The 10,542-nt window shown below is 43.4% G+C and overlaps 1 long non-coding RNA gene across 1 annotated transcript; it reads left to right on the forward strand.

Annotated features, from left to right (window-relative positions):
• The first annotated feature begins 3,899 nt into the window (after positions 1-3,899).
• Positions 3,900-10,126, forward strand: LOC118365682 (uncharacterized). The gene is made up of 6 exons (XR_008088246.1): positions 3,900-3,963; positions 4,241-4,312; positions 5,862-5,943; positions 6,322-6,446; positions 9,708-9,769; positions 10,047-10,126. It is a non-coding gene; the product is annotated as an uncharacterized LOC118365682 (long non-coding RNA).
• Positions 10,127-10,542: the final 416 nt, after the last annotated feature.

Genomic DNA, 10,542 nt, shown 5'->3' on the forward strand with positions numbered 1-10,542 from the left:
TCGGCCCTTTATTAAAGAACATAAATGGTTAAAGAAAAGTGTCATAAATAAAAACATATACCAATTTAATTTAAGGACCAAAAAACTGACAGCTGTGCCATATAAATTGCAAAATAGTTGAAGAGATTTTCGATGTACCCAATTGATACGCAAAACAACACCGGATTCAAAACTTCGAATTTTTCAATATAAATTACTATACAAAATTCTTGCAACTAATAGAATGTTATATATATGGGGGATACAATCTTCCCAGCTCTGCAGATTCTGCTGTGAGGAGGAAGAGTCATTAGATCATTTATTTTGGTATTGTCCATATGTAGCTAAATTTTGGTCACAGGTCCAGGAATGGCTGAAGAATTGCAACATTTGCCTCGAACAAACACTACAGATAGCAATACTGGGTGATTTGAAAAGCCATAATCAATCAATAATATAATAATTATTTACAATCTGTAGGAGCTATGAGAATAGGAAGGTTCAATTATTTTGTGAAGCATCACAGCACAGTTGAAAAATATATGGCAAGTAGAAATCCGAAATGGATGATGTTGAGAGACAGATGGGAGGGGTTGAGCGGAGCTGAAGGGTGGGACTAATAACAAGATAAACAATGTAGGGCATACGGGATCTGTATAATGTATATAGGTTCAGAGCTTTTGTGAAATAGCATAGTTACAAATAGAAATCAAACTGGTTGGACATCAGAAATAGAGGAAGGACTAAGAACAAACAAGAGAACTATTTTAAAGTAGACTGTGTCTGTGTGTATAAGATGCATGGAGTGAAGGTAGAAACAGAAGTGTTTATTAGTTTACTCCAATTGGGGGATCGGCGGAAGGGTTTGCAGGGAATAATAATAAAGGTATATTCTTTAAAAAAGTATGTATGTCTATATAGGTATGTGTATGTATATATGTGTATATATATGCATGCATGTATGGATATATATATTTTACCCCAAAAATATGGGGGATTGGAAATGATGCAGACAATTACATTGGAAGCAACATTCTTTCCACAATATTAAGCTGATCCACCCTCTAGAAAAAAAGAAAAAAAAAGAAAAAAAATGGCTGATTATTATCAATGACTTTAACTGTAACTTTTAGTAGTAACACGTTTTACAGTGTGGGAAAATCCTCACTGGTACCCTAGTTTGTAGAAAGACCCATATATACAGTGCATTCAGAAAGTATTCAGAACCAGGAACATCACTAGACATTCAGAACATCCGGGGCTTAGCCCTGAAGACCTGGTGCTGACTCCGGGGGGAATTTGATCCCTGCGTGACCGAAATGAAGCGCCCCACATTCTTGCAGTGAACAAAAACATAATGCTATGTTGCATATCTCACTGCGTTCTTCCTTGCTGTGCTTGCCTGACACCAAATAATCAACACTTCTTAATATGAATTCAAATCACGTTTACAGATATGTAGAAATGCAGGCATCAAACGAGCTTGAAAATCATTATTTTATAATATTTCTTGTAATAAATCACAGATTCCAAGGTCAATTAGCTACAGGACAATAATTCTACCTATTTAATTACACAAAAACAAATACACCCCCTCCAACCCCCCTCTAGTTACAACTCTTCAAATTTGACCCATACCAGTGTCGTGCCTTGACTATCATTAAATTGAAGACTTATAGTTTTTATCAAAGATTCTCTGTAATTAGTAAAACGCGATCAACTGATTAATCATGTAACTGTAATTAACTAGGAAGTCGGGGCACCAAGGAAAAATATTCAGATTACTTGTCACGTTCTGACCTTTTTCCTTTGTTTTGTATTTATTTAGTATGGTCAGGGTGTGAGTTGGGTGGGCAGTCTGTTTGATTTTCTATGATTTGGGATTTCTATGTTTCGGCCTAGTATGGTTCTCAAACAGAGGCAGGTGTCATTAGTTGTCTCTGATTGAGAATCATACTTAGGTAGCCTGGGTTGCACTGTTTGTTTGTGGGTGATTGTCTATGTTGATGGCTTGTTTCAGCGCAGCTCGCATTAGCTTCACGGTTGTTATTTTGTTTACTGTTTTTGTATAGTGTTTCAGTGTTTTCTTTATTAAAATTCATGATGAACACATATCACGCCGCATTTTGGTCCTCCGATCAGATGAAGAGGAGGACGACCGTGACATTACTAGGTTATAATTTCCTTATGAATTATTTACTTTACCTCACGTTAGTCTCATTTGAAACGTCGTAAATATTTGGTTATCTGCACGGACCCAGTCTTCACTATGAGTCATCCATACATCAAATGTCTTAAATCATTTATTTATTACTAACTAAATAATTCACAGAAATGCATAAACAAACAAACAAGGTAAATGTGGTTACAATAAATAATAGGGGAATGTGCCCTAGTGGGCTAAACCAGCATGGTGGCTTGTTAGAAAAAAGGGGAAGTGGGGGTCGACTAAGAAGTCACCACAGAGTGATAATTATAACAATTGAAATGTTAATCCTTTGCACATGAACGCTCACTCATTCGGGAACATTTGCAACCAATATATATATTTACGCTCAGTGTGTCGTCTTGATCGCTGGTGAAAAGTTTGTTTCTGTTGGAGGGTTTCGTCTCTCTGTCTCTCTCTCTCATGATCTCTCTCTCTCTCTCTCTCTCTCTCTCTGTGAGAGGGGATAGTTCATTTGTTATAGAATGGTTGTTTCGGCAGATGTCGTTCTTCGCGTTCAATGATACCGAATTCCTAGCTGCAGACTAGTAATCAATATCAAATTAGTGAATTACTGGCAGAAATGGACCAGTAAATTACTGTAGATTTTTGGAACAAGGTTTGTAAAATTCCTGAAACATTGTACAGTATATTACTGTATTGGTGCAAAAACTATGGCTTTTTACAAGGCATGCCATAAAATATTTTAGTGGGCCAGAGACTCATTCCCCGCCCACAGCATTTTCTCACAATGCACCATCATTTATTCTGTAAAACACATTTAAGGTATTTTTCTGTGCATTCTACAGTGTTTTACTGGCTTGTGCCATCAAACCCCTGCAACGTTTCTAGAACGCTGTAGCCCGCCTGGTATTCAAAGTTCTCCCATGTCATCCCGCTCCTCCGCACACTCCACTGGCTTCCAGTCGAAGCGTGCATCCATTACAAGACCATGGTGATTGCCTACGGAGAAGCAAGAGGAACTGCTCCTCACTATCTTCAGGCTACGCTTAAACCCTACAGCCCAACCCGAGCACTTTGTTCTGCCACCTCTGGTCTTCTGGCATTCCCACCCATACGGGAGGGCAGCTCCCACTCAGCCCAGTCCAAGCTCTTCTCTGTCCTGGCACCCCAATTGGGGAACCAGCTTCCCCCTGAATCTAGTACAACAGAGTCCTTTGTAACGGTTTTCTTCATCTGAAGGAGAGGTGGACCAAAATGCAGCGTGGTGGTTATTCATGTTTTTAATAAAGACGACTATACATGAACAGACTAAACAAAACAAGAAAAGTGAAAACCTAAACAGTCCTATCTGTTGCAAACACAGAGACAGGAACAATCACCCACAAAACCCAACACAAAACAGGCTACCTACATATGGTTCCCAATCAGAGACAATGACTAACACCTGCCCCACCTAGCTGGTTGCCCCACTTAGCTGTTTTAGGATGAATACACTACCTGTAAGTCTCTCTGAATAAGAGCATCTTCTAAATGCCGAAAAAAATATGTAAAATGACAGATGTGCATGAAAACACATTTACGATATTTTACAGTGTTTTACTGTTGAAATTACAGAAACGTCTTACAGTGGGGGGTGGGGGGAGTATGTGTGTGTTTTGACTGTGTGCCTCTCTTTTTGGGATGTGTGTGTGCGCGCACATGTGTGTGTCTTAATACCTACCTATGATAATCATTTCGCATTATGTCTCACAGGAGATGTCCTGATTCAGATTTCAGAGAACCAGAGGCGACTCACCGCTGAACTGGAAGCAATAGTAGGTTACTTTACTCTCCTCGTCAAACAGTAGAACAGTAGCACTGCACGATTCATTTTGAAGAATTAAGAGTGCATTGCAATTGTACCTTGGTTGTAGTTATTCACCTGTCAAAACAACTCACAACTAAGCAACCCACTTACTGAGACATTATACTGTATATTTTACTAGATGCTGTCACAACATGGTTTGCTGTCAGTTTGAGATGTGATTGTTTGGCTTACCAGTGGTGTTTCAACTACTGCGATCATAATAACTGTTCTCTGTGTTTCTCTAGTTCCGCTGGTTCCACTCTGAAGTGCTGCAGGAGATGGACAATAATGTCAAACTGGATAAGGACTACATAGCAGTGAGTAGCCACTCTCCTGTACATACCCCTTTTTCACATACGGTACCCCCTCGTGTTGACAGTACAGAAGTAGTGTAGTAAAGAGCATGGGATGGCGCACAGACAGAATCAGAAGGGAGTAGAGAAGTAGTGGGCAGTGCTCAAGAATGGTGGACCATACGGGATACTGTTGAGCATGAAAAACCATGCAGCGTTGCTGTTCTTGACACCCTCAAACTGGTGCATCTAGCAAGGGCACTTACATCTTTTGTCTTGCCCATTCACCCTCTGAATAGCACACATACACAATCCATCTCTCATCTGTCTTAACCTCTCTAGGGTACGTGGGACGGTAGCGTCCCACCTGACCAACAGCCGGTGAAATTGCAGAGCACGAAATTCAAAAATACTCAATTAGAATATTTAACATTCTTGAAAATATATGTGTTATACATCAAAAAAAGCTTAAATTGTTGTTATTCCAGCTGCTGTGTCAGATTTCAAAAAGGCTTTATGGCGAAAGCAAACCATGTGATTATCTGAAGACAGCGCCCCGCATACAAAACCATGAAAAAGATATTTCAACCAGGCAGGTCCGCCACAAAAGTCAGAAATAGCGATATAATTAATGCCTTACCTTTGAAGATCTTCTTCTGTTGGCACTCCAAAATGTTCCAGAAACATCACAAATTGTCCTTTTGTTTGATAATGTTCTTCTTTATCTCCCAAAAAATTATATTTATTTGGCGCATTTGATTCATAAATACACGGTTTCAACTCACCCAACATGCCTACAAAGTATCTAATAAGTTACCTGTAAACTTGGTCCAAACATTTCAAACAATGTTACTAATCCAACCTCAGGTACCTCAAAACGTAAATAATCGATAAAATTTAAGATGGAATAAACTGTTTTTAATACCCGATAAAATCAACATGAAGCACGTTCCAGTTCATGCGCATCAAAACACCTGGAGTGACACTTACAATGAATAGCACTACTTCTTAATTTACCAAAAGAAAAACATTGAACAATTTCTAAAGACTGTTGACATCTAGTGGAAGCCATAGGAGCTGCAACCAGGTTCCTTATAAAAAGGGCATCCCATAGAAAGCTATTGGAAAATCCTAGGACCTCACTATATTTTTCCCTGGATGGCTTGTCCTCTGGGTTTCACCTGCCAAATCAGTTCTGTTATTCTCACAGACATTATTTTAACAGTTTTAGAAACATTTAGAGTGTTTCTATCCAAATCTACCAAATCTATATGCATATCCTAGCTTCTGGGCCTGAGTAACAAGCAGTTTGCTTTGGGCACGCTTTTCATCCGGATGTCAAAATACTGCCCCCTACACCAGAGAGGATTTAAGGCTTAAAAATCCTTCTTTAACCTGTCTCCTCCCCTTCATCTACACTGATTGAAGTGGATTTAACAGGTGAGATCCACAAGGGATCATAGCTTTCACCTGGATTCACCTGGTCAGTCTATGTCATGGAAAGAGCAGGTGTTCCTACATTTTTGTACACTCAGTGTAACCATATCTGGCATTGGTGTAATGTGTCCTCCAGGGCAGCAGGAGGCGATATGAGATGGAGGTACGGACCCAGGCCACCATCTTTGGAGAGGCAGCTGAGGGGAGGGGCTTACCAGGTCAGTCCTCTCTCTGTGTGTGTGCGTGTGTGCGTGTGTGTGTGCGTGCGTGCGTGCGTGCGTCAGAGGAGGTTGGTGGCACCTTAATTGGGGAGGACGGCTCATGGTGATGGCTGGAGCGGAACAGGTGGAATGGTGTCGTGTTTGATGCCATTCCATTTTCGCCGTTCCAGCCGTTATTATAAGCTGTCCTCCCCTAACAGCCTCCACTGGTGTGTGTGTGTGTCAGATAAAGAGTATGAGTAAAATAAAAAACAAAGATTAACAGTGCACCATTGAGAACTCCATTGTCTTACATTCCTGTAAAGTATTTCCACAGTGTGTGTGTGTCTGAGAAAGTTTTATATTTACATATTGCATGTGTGTGTGCGCCCACAGGATGAGTACATTCACTTCCTGAGGGATAGTCAGCATGAGGCTCTGATGGAGGAGGAAAGGAGATACTGTTTCCTGGCTGAGAAACACTGTGGTCTCACTCAGTCCATCGTCTATCTCATGAACAAGTTAGTGTAGCTTACTACATTCTCATTTAATCATACACACACAATAATCTATGCCATTTAGCAGACGCTTTTATCCAAACCGACTTACAGTCAGGCATGCGTACATTTTACGTATGGATGGTCCCGTGAAGCAAACCCGCTATCCTGGCATTTCAAGTGCCCTGCTCTACCAACTGAGCTACAGAGGACCGCCCTCTCCAATAGTGTCATAAACCACATTCATCACGGAAAGAACCTTGGCTGGTTTCCAATATGACAACCTGCTGCTGGCCTTTTTCTTGTTTTCTCCAAATTTGTGGATTTAAAGGGAATGAATAAGTAGGCTCCACCATTCCTAGTTTGATGCTTTCTGGGGTTTATTTTTTTGAGAGAGAGAGAGAGAGAGAGAGAGAGAGAGAGAGTCACCCAAGTAAGAGAGAAGAGAGTGAGTTTCCTGACTAGATTAAAGTCAATGAATAAACAAGGTCAATGAAAGTAATGTAATATGTGTGTTTTCGATGGGCCAGACAGGGGCAGGGGGAGGCCTACAGCAGATAGCTGATGGATGGAGAGACCAGGTCAATGCCACCAGAGGACCTGGATCCCAGAACCCCTCTCGCCTGGACCAGGACAACACGTTCAGAATGAGGGAGGAGGAAAGGGGGAGCCAACGGTCAGGCAAAGAGGAGCAGCCTCTGGGAAGAGTGCCCTCCAGAGGTGGGGGCATGATATACTGTATATCGACACTACAGTATACCAAACCTAAACCAGACCTTAGAGTACTCATCTTCGTGCCCAGTTGACTACTTTGGTGGAAGCCATCAATGGCAATTTCCATGATAAAACAAGTTACATTATGTCCATCAGGAGTCCTTTATCTGGCAGACTGGTGGCACTGGGCAGACTGGCGGCACTGGCGGTGCTGGGCAGACTGGCGGCGCTGGGCTGACGGGAAGCTCCAGCAACGCTGGAGAGGAAGGCTCTGGCAGCGCTGGACTAAGGAGCTCTGGCGCCTCTGGAATGAGGGGCGGGAGTTCTGGCAGCGCCGAACAGGCGGGAGACTCCGGCTGCACTGGAGAGGAGGACAGCTCCGGCAGCGCTGGACAGGCGGGACGCACTGTAGGCCTGATGCGTGGTGCTGGCACTGGTGGTACTGGGCCGAGGACACGCACAGGAAGCCTGGTGCGGGGAGCTGCCACCGGAGGGCTGGTGTGTGGAGGTGGCACTGGATGGACCGGACCGTGAAGGCGTACTGGAGATCTTGAGAGCAGGGCTGGCACTAACCGCCCTGGCTGGTTCTTCACCCTAGCCCGGCAGATGTGGGAAGCTGGGATGTAAGCGCACCGGACTAAGCACGCGTACTGGGGACACCGTGCGAACCACCGCATAACACGGTGCCTGACCAGCACCACGCTCGCCACGGTTAGCACTGCTAGGAGCACTGTAGTGCTGAGATGGCACAGGACGTGCAAGGCTTGGGAGGTGCACAGGAGGCCTGGTGCGTGATGCTGGCACCATCTTCACAAGCCGACTAGCACGCACCTCAGGACGAGTATGGAGAGCTGACCCAGGTGTCATCAAATCCACGACACGATCCGTCGGGTGAATTCCGTGTCTCATGCACCAACACAGCAACTCCCTCATATCTCTCTCCTCCAATCTCCCCATTAACTCCTTCACCGTCTCTGCTTCGCTCACCTCCAACACTGGCTCTGGTTTCCTCCTTGGCTCCTTATGATAAACAGGGGGAGTTGGCTCAGGTCTGACTCCTGACTCTGCCACACTCTCCCTGTGCCTCCCCCCAAGAAATTTTTGGGGCTGACCCTCGGGCTTCCATCCGCTCTGCTGTGCTAGCTCCTCATAATGCCGCCTCTCTGCTTTTGCTGCCTCCAGCTCGGCTTTGGGGCGGCAATATTCTCCAGGCTGTTCCTAGGGTCCTTTCCCGTCTAGAATCTCCTCCCAAGTCCATTTCTCCAAGTAGTGCAGCCTCTCCCACTGCTGCTGCTGCTCCTGCTACTGCTGCCTCTGTTCCTTCTCCTGCTGCTGCTTTTGCCGTTGCCCGTTACCACGCCGCTTGGTCCTGTTGTGGTGGGTGATTCTGTAACGTTTTTCTTCATCTGAAGGAGAGGCGGACCAAAATGCAGCGTGGTGGTTATTCGTGTTTTTAATAAAGACAACTATACATGAACAGACTAAACAAAACAAGAAAAGTGAAAACCTAAACAGTCCTATCTGGTGCAAACACAGAGACCGGAACAATCACCCACAAAACCCAACACAAAACAGGCTACCTGTAACTGTTTTCTAGGTGTGGTGAAGGAGAGTCGGACCAAAACGCAGCGTGTAGATTGCGATCCATATTTAATCAAACAAACGTAAACACGAAAGAACACAAACACTACAAAACAATAAACGTAACGAAAACCGAAACAGCCTATACTTGTCGACTAAATACAGCGGCAGGAACAAAGACACTAAGGACAATCACCCACGACAAACTCAAAGAATATGGCTGCCTAAATATGGTTCCCAATCAGAGACAACGATAACCATCTGCCTCTGATTGAGAACCACTCCAGACAGCCATAGACTTTGCTAGATAACCCACTAAACTACAATCCCAATACCACCACCAAAACCCCAAGACAAACACACCACAATACAAAAACCCCATGCCACACCCTGGCCTGACCCAATACATGAAGATAAATACAAAATACTTCGACCAGGGCGTGACACTACCTAAATATGGTTCCCAATCAGAGACAATGACTAACACCTGCCTCTGATTGAGAACCATATCAGGCCAAACATAGAAATAGACAAACCAGACACACAACATAGAATGCCCACCCAGCTCACATCCTGACCAACACTAAAACAAGGAAAACACATAGAACGTGACATCCTTGCTCATCTTTCGAAAGCACCTGAAACCCTACCTCTTCAAACAGTTAGGGTTGCCCCACCTAGCTGGTTGCCCCACTTAGCTGTTTTAGGATGAATACACTACCTGTAAGTGTCTCTGAATAAGAGCATCTGCTAAATGCCGAAAAAAATATATGTAAAATTACAGATGTGCATGAAAACACATTTACAATATTTTACAGTGAATTCTACAGTGTTTTACTGTTGAAATTACAGAAACGTCTTACAGTGGGGGGTGGGGGGAGTATGTGTGTGTTTTGACTGTGTGTCTCTCTTTTTGGGATGTGTGTGTGCGCGCACATGTGTGTGTCTTAATACCTACCTATGATAATCATTTCGCATTATGTCTCACAGGAGATGTCCTGATTCAGATTTCAGAGAACCAGAGGCGACTCACCGCTGAACTGGAAGCAATAGTAGGTTACTTTACTATCCTCATCAAACAGTAGAACAGTAGCACTGCACGAGTCGTTTTGAAGAATTAAGAGTGCATTGCAATTGTACCTTGGTTGTAGTTATTCACCTGTCAAAACAACTCACAACTAAGCAACCCACTTATTGAGACATTATACTGTATATTTTACTAGATGCTGTCACAACATGGTTTGCTGTCAGTTTGAGATGTGATTGTTTGGCTTACCAGTGGTGTTTCAACTTCTGCGATCATAATAACTGTTCTCTGTGTTTCTCTAGTTCCGCTGGTTCCACTCTGAAGTGCTGCAGGAGATGGACAATAATGTCAAACTGGATAAGGACTACATAGCAGTGAGTAGCCACTCTCCTGTACATACCCCTTTTTCACATACGGTACCCCCTCGTGTTGACAGTACAGAAGTAGTGTAGTAAAGAGCATGGGATGGCGCACAGACAGAATCAGAAGGGAGTAGAGAAGTAGTGGGCAGTGCTCAAGAATGGTGGACCATACGGGATACTGTTGAGCATGAAAAACCATGCAGCGTTGCTGTTCTTGACACCCTCAAACTGGTGCATCTAGCAAGGGCACTTACATCTTTTGTCTTGCCCATTCACCCTCTGAATAGCACACATACACAATCCATCTCTCATCTGTCTTAACCTCTCTTGGGTACGTGGGACGGTAGCACGAAATTCAAAAATACTCAATTAGAATATTTAACATTCTTGAAAATATATGTGTTATACATCAAAAAAAGCTTAAATTGTTGTTATT

The sequence above is a fragment of the Oncorhynchus keta genome, chromosome 32 (assembly GCF_023373465.1).
Source record: "Oncorhynchus keta strain PuntledgeMale-10-30-2019 chromosome 32, Oket_V2, whole genome shotgun sequence".
In the NCBI taxonomy this organism is placed as follows: Eukaryota; Metazoa; Chordata; class Actinopteri; order Salmoniformes; family Salmonidae; genus Oncorhynchus; species Oncorhynchus keta.